At 46.2% G+C, this 16,792-nt stretch overlaps 1 long non-coding RNA gene across 1 annotated transcript; it reads left to right on the top strand.

Moving 5' to 3' along the window:
* Positions 1-2,973: 2,973 nt before the first annotated feature.
* On the top strand, positions 2,974-6,747 carry LOC113938235. Its single transcript, XR_003524860.2, has 3 exons — positions 2,974-3,106; positions 5,883-6,059; positions 6,375-6,747. It is a non-coding gene; the product is annotated as an uncharacterized LOC113938235 (long non-coding RNA).
* Positions 6,748-16,792: the final 10,045 nt, after the last annotated feature.

The following is a 16,792-nucleotide window of genomic DNA, read 5'->3' as shown; positions in this document are numbered from 1 at the left end:
TTAGACTCTATTGCTGAGTCCATGGGTCACCTCTAACACTCAACGCCATCTTCTGTGTCCCCTCAGTATCCGAATGGGCCAGTGGCCGCTCTGAGCGGGCAGTAATGAGCTGGCTTCCAGAGAGAAGCCAGAGAGATAGAACTTGTCACCTTCACACCATGACAGTGTGACAGAAATCCCCATGCCATCCTCACCAAATTGCTTCTCTTTCTCCCTTTCCTGGGAATGGTAAGGCAAAGCCTGTTTTCACTCATACACAACATTGAAATGACAACAATAGCAAAAGATGATGGTTTATTTTTAGCACAAACAATCCTACTACACTTAAAGGGAAAAAAATAATGTAGACATCTGTATGGTATCATCTGTTCGAGCATTATCAAACGTTGGGTGCATCTAAATATATACATATATATATGGAAAACCAAGTCAGTTTGAAAAATCATTGCATAGAAAAAGTTCTGCTAAGATGGGTTGTGATCTAATTGCCTTTAAAAATTATTCTAGAACGTTCAGAACCCAAAATGTTCACCTCTTGGCTATTCTTCCTTTTTGAAATGTGGTGAAATATAAATATGGCTGGGATCATCGCAGAATTCCAAATTTTATAATTTGGGCTCAAACAAACATGAGAAAATAATTAAGGAAATTGCTTTGAAAATTCTGCTGACTTTTAACATGAAGACTTATGGCACAGTTAATGATCTATAATAGATCATCTTCTTCCAAGCTGCCTTTCCAGCACGTAAAGCATCTTTAGTTTAAATGTAGGTTGCAGTTGCTCTCAGGCTGGCGGCTATGTGCCTCGGATATCAGTTCTCCAGGGGGCTGTGCCGGTGTGCTGGAAACAATCACGGAGAAAGCCTGATTTCAAGACTATTCACTCTTTGACTTCTCCTCTGAGACCACCAGGAATCATACCGATGGGGGCTTACAATGACCGCAGTTTGAAGAGACCGTGGGTTCCTCTGGTAGGGCCTGCATGGAGATGATTAATGCTTAGCATACGAACCCTGAAGCAAGTGGAGGGAAATGGTTTTGAGAAGTCCCTAATTATCCCTTCGTTTACTCAACACAAATTCAGAGAGCACTGCTCTGGGCTGAGCCTTGTTCTCTACACTGGGAATGCAGCAGCAAAGCCAAGCGATGACCTTTCCCTCATGGAGCTTCGGTTCCAGTGGGGAAGGCAGGCAAGGGCACGGATGGACAGGAGGCTCTCACGTGTGGTAAGGAAACTACAAGACATGCAGGGTGAGGGATGGAGGGGCAAGGAGGGTCGAACTGCTGCGCGGGTCACTACATCAGGTGTGCTGAACCAGTTCTTGAAGGAAGAGAGGCAGCTGGTGATGCAGGCTTACGAGGGAAAGCTGATGACGGCTGGGCAAGAGGGTTCCAGGAGGAGGGACAAGCAAGTACCAAAGCCCTGTGGTGCACACATCTTGGAAAAGTTCAAGGCAGAGCCAGGCTGAGCTCATGCCACTAGAATAGCATCCCTGAGTGGGAGGGTGCTGAAGGAGGAAATCTGAGTCCCTTGTCAGCCATTGTAAAGATGTTGGCCTTTACTCCGAAGGGCTTGGGAAGTGATGGCAGTTTCAAGAAGAGTGGTGGTGCAATCTGGCAAGTTTCCTATGGATGGTTTTGGCGCCACGTATAGAATATTCTAAAGAGACGAGCAGGGCGCAGGCGGACTAGGGAAGGGGCTGGTGCTTGTTGCGGGGGAGCGAGCCTCTGTCCAGCGTGGAGATCTGATCCCGTGTTGCATTTGTATTGAATGTAGAGGGGAAGAGTCAAGGGTGAGTCAAGGTTGGGCTTCTTCCTGCAGCCTGAAGAATGGCGTGGCTATCCGTCCTCGTCTTCTGGGGCTGCTCTCTCAGAGCTCCACACACTGAGGGCTTGCTTACACAACAGACACGCATCACCACACAGCTCTGGAGGCCGGAAGTCTGAGATCAAGGGGTCTGCAGGGGTGGTCCTTCTGAGGCTGGGAGGGAGAGTCTGTTCCTGCCTCTCTCCTAACTTCTGGGGGTTTCTTTGTCTTTTGCTGCATCACCCCCATCTCTGCCTTCATCTTCATGTAGTGTTCTCCCCGTGTGCGTCCCTCTTTTTGTAAGGACACCAGTCCTACTGGATTAGGGGGGTCTACCCTTCTCTAGTGTAGACCCATTTCCCCTTAACTAATTATATCTGCAATGACCATATTTCCAAATTAGGTCACATTCTGAGGTACCAGGGGTTAGTACGTTAACATGTGAATGGGGGGGGGGGCATGATTCAACCCACAACACCATTTATAGAGATGAGAAAGACTCAGGAGCAGCCGGTTTTGACATAATTCTGACTTGTGTTCCAGTTGGAGATGCCAAGTAAGGGGTTGAGAATCAATCTAGAATTCAGAGAAGGGGCAGCAGTTCAATAGAAGAGTATTAAAAGCCATGCTCTGTGTAATATTACCTACGGAGGGGCTATGCATGGGAAAGGGAAGAGATCAGAAAACTAAGCTTCGGGGAACCCCAACATTTAGGAACAAGGGAGGGGAGGGGTAGCACCAAAGAATGACCAGCAAGGAAAGAGACGACCCAGAAGAGTGTGACGCTTGGAACAAGTGAAGGTTGTGCTCCAAGGCAGAGCAGTGACCCGCCATGTGTGCTGGACAGGCTGCCAATGCCCAACACTTGCAGGTGACCCCAGCAGCAGGTGTCTCTGATCGGCGTGCAGTTTCAGTGGGGGCAGTCAGGGCGAAAGGTTAATTGAAGTGAATCAAGACAGAATGGGGCGAGAAGGCTGGAGACAGTGAGTACATACATTTTTTTTGTAGAGTTTTGTTATCGAGGGAAATAGAGAGATGGAGCAGTGGTAGTTGGAGAAAAATGTGAAGTGTGGGGTTTTGTTTTCACAATGGGGAAGATTCTAGAATGTTTCTATTGTGATGGAAAGGGCAAACAGAGAGAATGTGGTAGTAGAGGAGAGGCAGAGGGGTGAACGGCTGTAGCACATCTTTGCGTTAAAAGAACAGGTGACAAACGCCCAGAAGGAGTTTCTGGGGGTCCACGGCAGCAGGGACGGGCCATCCATCATGAAAGAATGTCAGGATGTGGTGCTGACCAAGGTTCGGCTGGTGTGGGGTGGTGGGGTGGAGAGCCTCTTCTGATCACTCTTTTATTTCTCAGCCGGAAAATATGGAAGCTAGGTCATCCCCCTAAATCTGAAGGTTGAAATCCTTACCCTTAAAGATGATAACAGTAGGAGGTGGGGCCTTCGGGAGTTGCTCAGGTCACAAGGAACAAAGGAACAAGGCAGCTGTGACCCGACCCCCTGCCCTGTCTCTTGCCTCCCTCAGCTATACCCTCTTCCTTCCCAACCCAGCTGAGGTCCCGTGAGCTGTCTACACAAGCCCGCCTTGCTTCTCTCTCACTGTCTGACTTGCTCACGAACACCCTGGTAATACTAAACTATCTGCCTATGCCGCGCATACCCAGGATGCTAGACACGGATGAGGGGACCTCTTTAAGAGACCCTCACTAGCAGATCTCTCTTTAAATTCACGACCATCTGCTTAACTGGGGGATCTCCATGGTGCCCAGAAACCCATGTCTGCTCCTGATTCCTTAGTTTGTGCTCTTCCTAGATGAGCAGCTCACTCCTTCCCATCAAATTTGCAAGATGCACCCCTCTCCATCCTCGTTCTCAGCCCATGGCTTACCACCTGCATCCTGAGGCAAATGGCAGCAACCAGGAGAATTTCCATGTTCTTACCACACACTTCTAGGAAACCACATACTTGCCTTTGCTCCGTCTTTCGAATGGCCTCTCCATGCTCCTGTCTTAGGCAAAGCCCACGGGAATTAGATCCCATACTCCTTTGTCTCACACACACACACACACACACACACACACAGCACCACACACACACACACATGCACTGCATCCCTCTCTCACACACACACACACACACACACAGCAGCACAGACACTGCATCACACACACATTACATCACATAAGCACATATAGTGGTGCCATGTTCCTAAATAAATGCACGTTATGTTAAGAACATTTCTAAGAAAGTACCAGAGCTTCTTGGGGTGCCTGGGTGGCTCAGTCGTTGAGCGTCTGCCTTCGGCTCAGGTCATGATCCCAGGGTCCTGGGATCGAGCCCCGCATCGGGCTCCCTGCTCCGTGGGAAACCTGCTTCTCCCTCTCCCACTCCCCCTGCTTGTGTTCCCTCTCTCGCTGTGTCTCTCTCTGTCAAATAAATAAATAAAATCTTAAAAAAAAAAAAAGAAAGAAAGAAAGTACCAGAACCTCTTGATCCGTTGGTGTGGAAATTACATTTCCCTTTCACACTGGAAGTCCTCCTAGGGGATTTAAAAACAAGTTAAATAGAAGGTAGAATAACAAAGCTGGAAAAGAGACATTGATTTATTTAAATATGAACAGTTAATATTTTTAAATGTACTTTTTCCCCACGGAAGTCAAAGAAACTATCTTTAAATTAGCAAAGTGAACATAAAAACAACAACGATAAAACTGAAGTCTTGTCATGTGTCTCCTTTAAGAGTGCCTCTTTATGAAATTAATTTAGAGTATTTTGGATATTATAATAGTTTTTTATGACGTTTTATGCATTAAAAATTCAGTGTTACTATAAAAATGTTTTAAAATATATTTTAACTTAGTAATGTTGGCATCGATGTAAATTAGCATCTAGAGACACAAACTGTGTTTCATGTTTTTGCTTTTCAATCACACATCTTAGAGATATTTCTTGACGGGCTCCTAATATTAGAAGAACACATGGCCCCAAGTTCTAATTAATAAGGGCACATGAGCTGTATTCCTGTGCATTGAACATGTCCACACCGACTCAGGGACACCGCTTCGAGTGGGCGGTGGCAGGGACCACACAGCCGTCACACGGCAGGTGTTTGGAGGCTTGTCCTCTGACCACCGTCAGCCAGGTCGGGAGACCACCTGGCTCAGTCATCCTGCAGCAAGCGGCCAGGTCCCAGGCTCGGAGCCCCCAGCCTCCTCCCGGGCCCCTGGGCTTGGCGCAGAGGGAAGGGTGCTTGCCCCGGGAACAGCGGAAACACGGGGATTTTCTGGAGCCTTTTAGCTGCGAAGTGTTCCCTTGTGCCTCTCCTTGGGGTGGCTGCCCCAGAGAAGGCAGCCCAGAAGCTGATCCCTTTGAGACCAATGCCTGAGGCCTCAGAGAGGTCAGATTTCAGGATTTCAGTGCAGGCCTGGAAAAGCCAGCACACACCCACAGGACGCTAGAGCATTCGGGGCGGCCTGTGGGCTGAGAGCCTGCAACTTCCACAGCAGGGCCTCTGGAACCATTCTGAAATAAAGCTTTGGCGATGGAGCAAAAGCGGGTGGCTTGGGTCTCTCTGTCACTGTCTCACCCCCTCCCTCCTTTCTCCCTCTCCCTCTGCTCCTTTCTCTCTCTCTCCCTTTTTCCTTCTCCCTGCCCTACTCCTGCTAGAATCTAAAGTGGCCCCCAAATGTCTCATGGGGATTTGGAGCCCAAGCCGCACAAAGAAACTGTCTTGTTTCTCCTTCCGAGATGTTAAAAGGATCGCTTTCCTCGGCCTCAGAGTATTCACAGCCCTCCCGCTGCAGGGGAAAGCAAGGTGCTAGCGTCTGGAGGGGGCACAGTTGGCCCGAATTTTAACGACGATTCAGAAACCCCTTCTCCAAAGCCCAGCTGCTCCAGAAGTCCTACCTGGAAGGTGGCAGAACACAGCAGCCCCAAACTATGAGGGTAACTTAGCCCCTGTGCTTCTGGGCCACTCACCTCGTAGAAGCTTCCGGCACCGCTAAGTGAAAAAAGGCAAGCAACAAAATTCTACCGGGAGTGTGCTGTCATTTTGCTCAACACTTTACAGGACAACTGGGGGCAAAAGTGACACGGGGACGTAGGACGCAGGTGTAGAGAAGCCGCGGGAAGGACGTCCACGGAGATTTCAGCCCAACTCCGGCCAGCTGGCTGGCTGGGCAGCCGGTGATGTTCCTTTCCTCTTCCTCGGCTAAAAAGTACTTCTAAGTATCCTGCTGATGTCAAGGTAAGTGTCGCGTGTGTTGGTTTATTTGTCAGTGAGTAGGACACAAAATTGCATTTCTAGAAAGAAGTGGAAAAAAAGCATAAAGACAGAAATACGGTAAGATGTCAGCAGTGGTTTCTCTGGGTGGTGAGTAGTCTGTAGACACATATTTTTTCTTTCTTAAGTTTTCTTTTTAGTGTGCATTGTGTGAAAACTTTCTTAAGTTTTCAATTTAGTACCGTATATATGCTACTGTTACAATACCGTATATATGCTACTGTTACAATGGAAGCGCGTAAGGTTTACTACTGTTGGCTTTTTGTTTTGAATCTCTAGGGAGAAAGACGAGGAGAAACTGCCCCTGAGCTTGAAGCAGATTTGGTTTAGAGCTTAAGATACCATTCAGAATTAGGACTCAGGGCTGATAACAAGGAACTCCAGGTGGAGAAACCTGCACTTTTGTTTCCAGGTAAGCGTTTTCATTGGAATGACAATGAGGCCTTCCAGGGGAGGAGAGAAGAAGGGGCGTCTTGCTGATCCCAAGATCCTAACCTGAATAGCAAATGCAGAGCACACCTCCCCCACCTGGACTAAAAAGTGATGAAAAGAAGAAAGTCTTGAAATGAATGCCAATTAACCTCCATTAACATCATAAGTGGACATTAAAATATTCCGAAGCCTTAGATTGAATTAACGATTTCTCGCTGAATTGATAAAGCCTCTTTGTATCTCTTGACTGATAGACTCTTTTCTCTCCTTCCTTGGTCCACGTGGAAAATCTCAGTGGGGTATAAAGAAAAGTGGAGGGATGACTTACCATTGCTATGTAGTATGTGTGTGAAAGCCTACAAGCCCAGGAAAATGCAGGGGTAAGATGCATACTAGCTCAGTGTGCTCCTTCAAGCCCTCTGCTCCGCTGCAGGTGCCCTCAAGGGTCGATAAGGAAGTCTTCTTTTAAGTGAAGTGTATTTTTATTCCAGGGAATCAAATCTAGCCAATTGGATATATTATATAATTATTTAATATAGTAAATGTTCTATGAATATTTACATACATGTGTAAATACAAGTGACTCTAATATAGGCTAATATTTAATAAGTATAATTTCTATAATATAGTAATATATAATATATAAATAATATCTATTACATAGCAACATAAGACATAAATATATATAATATATAAATTGTATCTCTCTCTCTCCTTCCAGAAAAACTGTCATTCTTAATTGGTGTTTGTACCTTTAACTTGAGGCTTTATGCAAAGTTACAGCCCATACCCTAAAAAAAATGCATGTCTATTTGAAAAGATAAAATTGCCTCCTGAAGAAGTTAGCACCTGCGTTTTCATAAACTGGGGGCTGTGAGTACAAGCTATGATCATTATCTAGTTGGAAGAGAAAACTGTGGCTTGATTAGAATATCGACAAGTCTGTGGTGGCCAAGATCTCCAACTACATTTACTTAAATTTCCATATGAGGCCTTTCAAAATCAGTCTCGAAAGATCAATAAATGAAGACCCCTCACTCGGGGTGACATTAGCATTTGGAATTCCAGAGAAAACCAAAAAATTTTAAAAATGTATCTCCCAGGAGCTCCGCTCATACTGTGGGCAACATCTTTTGAGCTCGCCGCCAACAATAAAGATTTCCTCTCTCTTACTTTGCTCTGATGAAGGTAAACGTTCCCGCCAGGGCCGCTCACCAGGCTCAGGCATATAAAAGAGGCTCCGGGTCAGCGCATAAGAATGAGAAGGAAAACTATTTAGAAAGCCTTGCTTCAGAGCTCGGTTTTCTTTTATCTTTTGCTTTTAAACTTTAAATTCAGGAGAACAAGGCATTGTGTCTGAAATGTATCTAATGTATACCTGTTTATGGGGCTTTCATATTCTCCGGACCTCTGCCCTCGGTCTCAGCTTCTGCCCCAGACCGTGTTCTGGACTCAGTGAGAGCGGCCAAGGGGCCCTCCGAGAAAACCTTGCTTTTGAAAGTAGGGGAAATAACTTGTCATCACAAAAGCAGGAATAACTTTGTATTTGGGCTTAATCCTCATTTATGCTTATATTCAGGGGATTTCATAAATTCTTAGATTTGAAAAGCAACCTGAAAATCCTCCTCTCTCTCTCTCTCTCTCTAGCTCTCTCTCTCCTGTAGAAGCTGAAGGTAGGTCAAGTGAGTAACCAGTGACACTAAGAACAAAATCGCCTGACCTGGGACCCGGTTACCACTTAGCCGACTCTTGCAAACCGATTCCTTTTAGTAGACTATGGCTTCGGATCAGGTCTGTTTTTCATTAGCTTGTAGTGTTAACAATGGTAACTGTGGACCCTGCTTCTTCGAATTGTTCCAGTGCCCTGGACTCGGGTCCAAAAGCCTGAGGCCTCTGGTTGGCCTTCCACATTTGGTCTATCCACTATAATCTTTTCTTTATTACATGGTCTAGGGGAAAAAAAAAATGTCTCTGATAAAAAGAAGTTTCTTTCAGTTAAAGTCAAAAAGATCTGGGATAAAAAGTGGACGTTAGATATTTGGAAAGAGATATACGGTTTAGGGGCAAGTCTTCCCCCCCCAGGAGCCCAGCTACTTCCCTGTGACATAGGGATGAAAATAGCTTCGCAAGGAAGGGTCTGGCTAGAGTATCCATCACGTTCAAATCCGGATGCGCCGTCTGGGCAGATTTCGTTAGGTGAGAAGGGTAGCATCATATGAATAAAATAGGATTTCTGCCATGGGGAAAAACGAGGTAAGTGATGTCAACTAGCGTACGTGGTCATAATAAGGTTTTGTAATCAATGAGGGAAAAGAGAGCTTTCTGACTTAGAAGAAACGTCTACAGTCTGCATTGTTTGTTGTCTACTCAACTGACCAGTGGGGTCAATGGGGCCAATGTCTATGAGACACCACAGGTCTGCTCCATACGTGATGCGTGTTACTGATGTTATCATCTGTACTGTTGTTATAAATTACAGTGTGAGGGTTTAGGAAATCACCTCTGCCAGGGGTCTTGAGAGATGGCTTATTTCAGTGTACCCTAAAGAAGAACCTGGAGACTTCACCTTGGGTCACGGGACAGCTCGAAATACTGCCTTTTCGTCTTTGGTAGAGATTTAGCTCCCAACACAAACTAAAGCAGCTCCACCCTACATGAGACACATCCAGAACTGGACCCAGCAGGGAAAGGGGACGGAGAACTAAAGTTCTACACACATGCGATTATGATCTATGTGGGAAACTTTGAAGAAGTGAGCTATGTTTCAGCCACATAGAGTTTTGATTATGAAAAAACCCTTTTCATATGGTTTTGTAAAGATAGTCTGTTTCACTTAATATAAATCAAATGTTGGGGGTGGAGGAGGAAAATGGCACTCAGTGTTTACCGATGAGAGTGAGTTCCCTGCCTGCCCAGAGAGAGGACCTTCCTCTAGTTTATGAACATATATTTCCTTTAAGATGTCAGCTTACAGGCAGGGTTAGAAGCTCTGAGAGACAAGAGGGGAGAGACGCAGATGAATCCCACCATACCATGAGCCACGAGCCACTGATGAGGAAGGGGCTGCAGTGGTGAGGGGATAGGGGCAGTTCCAGAGGCGCCTGCCTTCCTTTCAGGAGCTGAGGGCTTGGAAGGATCACAGCCCTGCCTGTGTCCCCAGACAGCTTGAGAATGTTCCGACAAAGCAAACCTATGAAGTGAGGCCTCAGACCTATTCCCTTCAGCAGCACAGCTCTTAAATTACCAATGAATAATTTGTAAGCCTTGCTCTAACCTATGCATGATTTGTTTTTACAAAAATGCTCTGGTTCTTCATATATGTCATCTATTCTTTTTAAGATACGGCCTTAAAAGATAGACACACAGACCATTAGGCTACTTGTTCTTCATTCAACAAATATCGGAGTGCCTTCAATGTCTATGAGGATGTGTATCATCATCTAGTTCTTCCAAGACACCGACCCCTGAAGTGAGTCTCACTTAGGGGCTGCAGACAGCCTGCCCAGCTGTGATGGGATCTAGGTAACAGCAGGAGGTGAGCAGGGCCTTGGTGGACACCTTGCATAAGTAAGATGAGGTCCAGGTGTCAAGCACAGAAAATATCAAGCAATTCTTATAACTCCCTACAGCTCTGACCACTTCTGGAAGGTACTTTTTCTGCTTTTCCAGGCGACCAACCGGTCATTGCGTGATATTTCGCAGTGAACCTGGGTTACTTGGCTCTGTCTTGCCCAATAATCTTGTCTTTTAGGTCAGGAACTGAATCTGCGGCCTGTTTATTGCTTCCTCTTTTGTCACTTGGGATGGCTGAGAATTCGCAGGGACAGAGAATGTGGGGGTGTGGGGCTGTGGGGGAGTGGAAGAATGGGTAGGGGAAGACAGAACAGGCTTGACTCACAGTCTTTGATCTCACAATGCTTATAATCTAGTGGGAAGACAAAACTGGGGCATGAACGACAATTAAATGGCAGTAAATATCCACATATATCATCCAGTGTTAAGTGGGTGGTAAGCGCAGGAAGGATTGCATGCTTTACACATCTCATTTAAACCTCACAAGAAAACCTGTGAGGCACAAGTTGCTACCCTTCTTTTTTATGGAGGGCTCTGCTCTTCCTTTCTCCCGTACGCCTGCCTTCTACTCCTCCCCTTCCTCTATGCACACAGAGAAAATGAGTGACCGAAGCATGTCCAAACCTCCATTTGTCTGACTTACTTCCCAGCCTGAGGGCTTTCCTTCACTGCACATCCCATATCTATGGGGCATCTTTCTGAGGTTGTGGCATGAATGCCAGAGTCTGGTGGAAGTTTGAAGATACAGGATGAATGCTGACAGCACCGGGCGAGGCTGAGAAGTCTGGCCCACACTCTGTGACGTCCAACAACATCATGGGCTCCGGAAAGCAGAAACTCTGTGCACCAGCTCACAGCATTTGATAGCAGATAATCAGGGAATAGGAAGAAAGATTTCTGCATTCAGCTTTTGAAGTGGCTTTGAAAGTGACACGGTGCGGGCACCTGGGTGGCTCAGTCGTTAAGCATCTGCCTCTGGCTCAGGTCATGATCCCAGCGTCCTGGGATCGAGCCCCACATCGGGCTCCCTGCTCCGGGGGAAGCCTGCTTCTCCCTCTGCACTCCCCCTGCTTGTGTTCCCTCTCTCGCTGTGTCTCTCTCTGTCAAATAAATAAATAAAATCTTTAAAAAAAAAAAAAGAAAGTGACACGATGGCTCTGCGTGGCTCCGAGTTCAGGCCACAGACTGTTCATCAGAATCAGTGTGAAGACATGTCCCAGATGCAGATTTCAAGACCCACACTGGACCCAATGGACCACACCCACCCAGAAGACATCCAGGAATTGTACTTGTACTTATTTATTTATTTTAGAGAGAGAATGAGAGAGAGTGTGAGCCGGGGGGGGGGGGTGCGGGGGAGACCAGAGGGAGAGGGAGGGGGAAAGAATCTCAGGCTGATTCCCTGCTGAGTGTGGAGCCTGACGTGGTGCTTGATCTCACAACCCTGAGATCGTGACCTGAGTTTAAACCAAGAGTCAGATGCCTAACTGACTGAGCCACCCAGGCGCCCCCAGGAATTGTACATTTTAATAAGCTTCCCAACTGATTCTTAAGTAGTCTAAGTTCAAGAACAGTTGAATGGGAAACACGTCTTGGTGTAGCCGGCTCTAAATGATTTAGTGAGCCCTCACCTGATGCACTGTCACATTTAATCCTCTCAACAGCTTTATGATGGAGTTATATTTTTATCTCAACTTTACGGATGAAGATGATGAGGCCAGGCAAGGCCATGGACCAGTGCCCACTAGCGTCTTAGTTCAAAGTCAGGCATCTGGCTTATCATCATCGTCCTATACTCTGTCCCAGGTGAAAGTTAAAACAAAAGAGAAGATCAGTAGCAGAATGAATTAGTAATTCCTTGAAGCAGATAAAAACTCCTCAGTGTACTTCTGTTTATGTTTGTCTCTGACTCTAGTTATAAAATACTACAGGTTAGTCACTCTATCCATGGACATGGGAATCCTACAGGGAAACATCTGTGAATTGGGGGCAGCAGTAGCTGCAACAACTGAGTAATGTTCTTCTCTAGACAAGCCACAGCCACTTAACTTAAAAAAAAGGAACAAGGAAAAGAAACAAAATTTGAAATGAAAATGGCCTCCCACTAAAACCACACTCTAGAAATCTATTTCTTTCTGGGGAGAGAAAAATACACTGTTGCATTTGCATCGGCTTATAGACAAGAAATTATTGCATAAGATTTCACTTTTTTTTTTTTTAAATGTCGTGCTGTGGCCTGTGGGTCCATCACAGCCTATGCTGGAGAAATATGGGGAGGTTTATGATCTCATTCATTCAGTGGAAACCTTCTGAAGCCCCACTTCATGGCAGGCACCTCTCTTGACAACTTTCAACACTATGGATCAAGTTTCCAAAACAAGTCAGAAGTTAAAGAAATTTACACGATCAAATTCTCAAGCAAAAGTTGCAGGAGGTAAAACTATGTTCCATCCTTTTTATATTCAGGCCAGGAACATCTTAATTAGTGACGTTGAACCAAAAAAACACCATCGATGAGCAACTAGAGGAACGGATAGTTAAAGAGGGAAGATGGTCCTATATTCAAGTAGTGCAATGACTATTCTGGAAACTAGGGATGTTAGGGAGGGAGCAATTTGAGCTGCCTTCAAAGGGGATTTGTGTCACGTAGGGAGTGGCAGCGTGGACAGGAAAGGCGCCCTCAGGGAGATGATTCTGGAGACGGTACCTGGAAAAAGAGTGGCTTGCTCTCCCCAGGTGGCCGGCTGCAAGGGTTGGAGGGAGCAGAGTGGAGACTGTGGAGGTGCCATGCAGGCAGACAACACGCGGGAGGGGTGTTTGTCCAGAGCACTGGAAAGCAGGTGGAGCAGGAGACTCCAGCCAGGGGGTAATAGCAGCCAGTTAGACTGGACACAAGAGGAGACAGAGAGGGAGTCATGGACGGCTGTGTGTCCTGCCAAGGAATTTAGACTTTTGCCTGCAGGCAGTCGGGAGCCATTGAAGGTGCACCACAGAGCTATAGATCTTGAGCAAGTCCTACCTTTCTCAAGACTTCATGTTGTCACTCCTAAGCATCTCGGACACAGGCCACAGGCACAGCCCAGGAATCAACTACAGCCAGTCAATCAATCAATCAATCGATCGATCGATAAGATAAGAGCCAGGAGGTGGTAAAATGAGAATGATCACCCATGATGCCCTCTGAGCAGAAGGAGTCCTTCATCCTCGGACTCACATTTTAGTTCCATCACAAAGCCAAGGCTGTCCATTTACTGGATGGACTGAGGCTACCGAGGTATATTTCAATCCTGAGTATTGTCAAGTTTCTTTTTAGAGGGGGAAAATCTCAAGGACTTCCTTGCTAACCTAAGTAAATTTCTTAGCATGTCCTCTGTATAGTAACAAACCTAGGATCATCTAGGTATAGCTCTATGGCTACAGTATTACCAAACTACGGAACATTTACCTGTTAAATACCAGAAAGCAATAAAACCAATACAATACCATTCAGATCTGCAAACCTAATCAAAAGGGATGTTATGCTGAAATAAAAATGCCAAACCGGGGTTTTGTAAAAATAGTACGTTTTGATAGTTCTCTTGTTGTTCCATTTATTCTTGTGATTTCTGGTGTGATGGGGTCTATTTAAGTCATTGTCAAATTCACACAACTATGAGACTGTTGTGAAATATATAAAGCAGGGTGGATGCAGCTTTTGTAAGGCCTGAAGCAAATAACATTTGGGGGAGAGGGCTTATTTAAGGACATGGATACCGCACTGTGAATATCAAATTGCTAGTTTCCCTCCCAGGTCAGGGAGAAAGCCACTGCCAGGGGAAGGCCTGAGGCTCAGGCCCTGTTACTTCACAATAAACCCATTTCTGTGTAAGGGGCCCCAAATCAGAACATAGCAACTGCTCAATAAGAATGAGTTTTCGTTGACTTGCCTTGAAATCCAGCAAACTCTTTGCTCCGGATGACATCCCAGGGGCTACCATTTGGTCTGTGCACCCTTCCCTTAGGAATACCCTTTAAAGAGGTAGTTGTTCAGCCAGAGTTCTTAAGGTCTCATGTACAAAACAGTTTCACTATTTAGAGTGAAATGACCTGGTAAATCAAAGTGGTCAATACGACCGAAAAATCCGTCCACGTTTCCTGAAAGCTGTCCATCCAGTCCCAGCGAGTGAGCTGGTTTGGTGTGTAGGCGCCATCTGTCTTGGAAAATGCGTCCTTGATGTCTTCATTTGTTTTCCCCCACTGCTGTGACCTTGACTGCCATCAGATATCTGCAGATGGATTTACTCTAAGAGCTGCGAACGAGGAGGTGTCAGGACTCCGCATTCATGTTGACATCCACTTGTGATGGGCATGTGTCTGACAGACGTAGCCCTGGGGTCCTGGTTTCATTTTAATGGTACCACTTTGGTTATAAATAAAATATGGATTTGCACATTTTAGTGCCATCAGAAAGGAGTCAATAGAAACTGAAGCAGAAAACCATGTCTGAGAGCCTACATGACGCCCCAGTAGTAAGCTAAGCAAACATGTAGGTCGTTGTCAACATTCTAGATGCACAAGTCAGCTGCTCTGCCCTCCTGCCGAGCCCCAGTGCTCAGCCGACTGGGCAGGGAGGAGGTGCCCTCGGTGGTCCTTAGGGACACAGGAGAAAAGAATCCTGTTAGATAACTTTTAATAATCGCATCGGCTCTAAGCGACATGCTCTGGAAACCACAGTGGGGATGTTCTCCAAAATCAAGCTGCCTGTTCCCCCAGGTTCCTGGACCACCTTTTCCTTCCGAGGTGGGGCTGGGACTCGGGGGGTGGCGGGGGCCGGGGGGGACAATTGTTTGCTTGCGTACTTGTTTGGTTTTGGACAGACATGAGAGAAGGAAGGAGAATGTTGAGAGGATTTAATTTAACGGGACTGGGTAGATTATTGCGTTTTCAATTTTTTTCTTTTGCAACTACTTAAAGACAATAAAAAAAAAAAAAATCAAAGGGATTCCACACTCCTTCCCACCGCCGCTCTGAAAGATTAAATCATGTTTCTCAGAGATGAATACATTCAATTTCACCCTGGGAAGAAAAAAGAAATCAGCTTTTTGCATGAACAATAACGAAAAATTTTATAAGTACTGAGATGTTTAATATTGAATAAATAAATACTTAAAGCAATCATCTTTCTGTATTGCATATGTAAGCACACATAAAACATTTATACCCTGGTCTGTTTATATCCCACATAATCTATCTGATAAATGTGATTTACGGGGGGCAAGGAGTTATCTACCTGCGCGTGACCACTATTATGCTTAAAAAGGTGGCTGGCCTGGTCACAGGCTTCTGATAATGAATTGCATAAAATAAGGATTAACTCATTGTTCACTGCTTTATCTCAAACTAAACAGACTGCAGAAGCATTTGCATTTCAAAACCGGGATTTACTCAAAATATTCAGATAAGCTGGAGAACACCTGCTTTTTAGCCTTTGCAAATAATATCTGTGCATTTTTCCTAGAAGGCAGTCCAGGCCTATCTGATCATCAAGTAAGTGATGCGTGTGCCTAAAGAGGTGGAGGAGAGAAATTCGTGGGGGCAGTGGGTGTTGAGCGGAGAGCAGAAAGATGTGAAATGAGAGACCAGTGGGGGAGGATGGTTTCATGACTTATCAGAGCCTTAGAATCTCTGCCCCGTCTCGGCCGCACTTGCGTTACCTGCTTAGCTGGTTTGCCCACTGCAGACGAGGCAGTGGGAAGCGGGTGTGAGTGCGCGGGGGGCGCCTGACCTGGGCTTGGTCGGGACCGCGTGGTCAATGCCCTGCCACCTTGGCGCCACTCCAGGCAAGCGGGGCCTGTGCGTGCCGTGCACACTCAGCTAGCAGGTGCCGCCCAAGCCTGTCTGGTTCTTGCCTGTCTCCTTCGGCCTCCCCTGGGGTCTGCAGTCCTGGGGGCCTCAGCATTTGAAGGCTTCTTGTGACCCTGGACACAGGAGTGTCATTCCCCGTGTCACCTGCCCTTCTATGCGATGGGGCACGCAGGGTGCGAGGTGTTGCTTGATGCCAAAGACATCCCGGGCCATTGTGCCCCACCGCCGAGAAGCCTTAGCAAGTCAACCTGAGGCCTGTCCTTGAAGCAACTCATAGTCTCCAGGAAGGAACGAGACAGATTCAGAAATGACTACCTTTTAGACATTAAGCTGCTGCAAATGTTGACATTACTTTGTCACCCATCTTGGGGTGACGTTACAAATGTCGCCCTCCTTTGCTCCTCAGTGAGGCTGACAGACCCACCTGGCAAGGGAAGAGCGAGTGGACTAGACCACCCGCCAGCGTGACGGGGGCAGACACAGGCGAGCCCCACCAGTCCGGTGTGTGAGTGTGACAAGCCCAGACGAGGCCACAAAAGGAGGCCTGGGAACGGGTTCTGGTGGCCAAGCAAACCCAAGTGGTGAGAAGGGGTGTTTTAAGAAACAGAAACATAAACAAATGAAGGGCAGCAGGAAATGTTTGGAGAACAGAAGCCCCGGTAAGTTGAATGTACCTTTTTTTCCTCCCAACTGAGGAAGATCAATCTTTTTAAGGAATATTTACAATTTTTTAAAAATTCAATTCTTCATCCTCACTGACTCATAGAGTTTAAATTTGAAAGTTTTGCACCCATACAAACCGGCACCAGCAATTATAATTAGGACTGAATATCATCTGCCTGTCATTT

The sequence above is a fragment of the Zalophus californianus genome, chromosome 8 (genome assembly GCF_009762305.2).
Source record: "Zalophus californianus isolate mZalCal1 chromosome 8, mZalCal1.pri.v2, whole genome shotgun sequence".
Classification (NCBI taxonomy): domain Eukaryota; kingdom Metazoa; phylum Chordata; class Mammalia; order Carnivora; family Otariidae; genus Zalophus; species Zalophus californianus.
The sequence above is the reverse complement of the archived record's forward strand: the minus strand, read 5'-3'. Positions and strand labels throughout refer to the sequence as shown.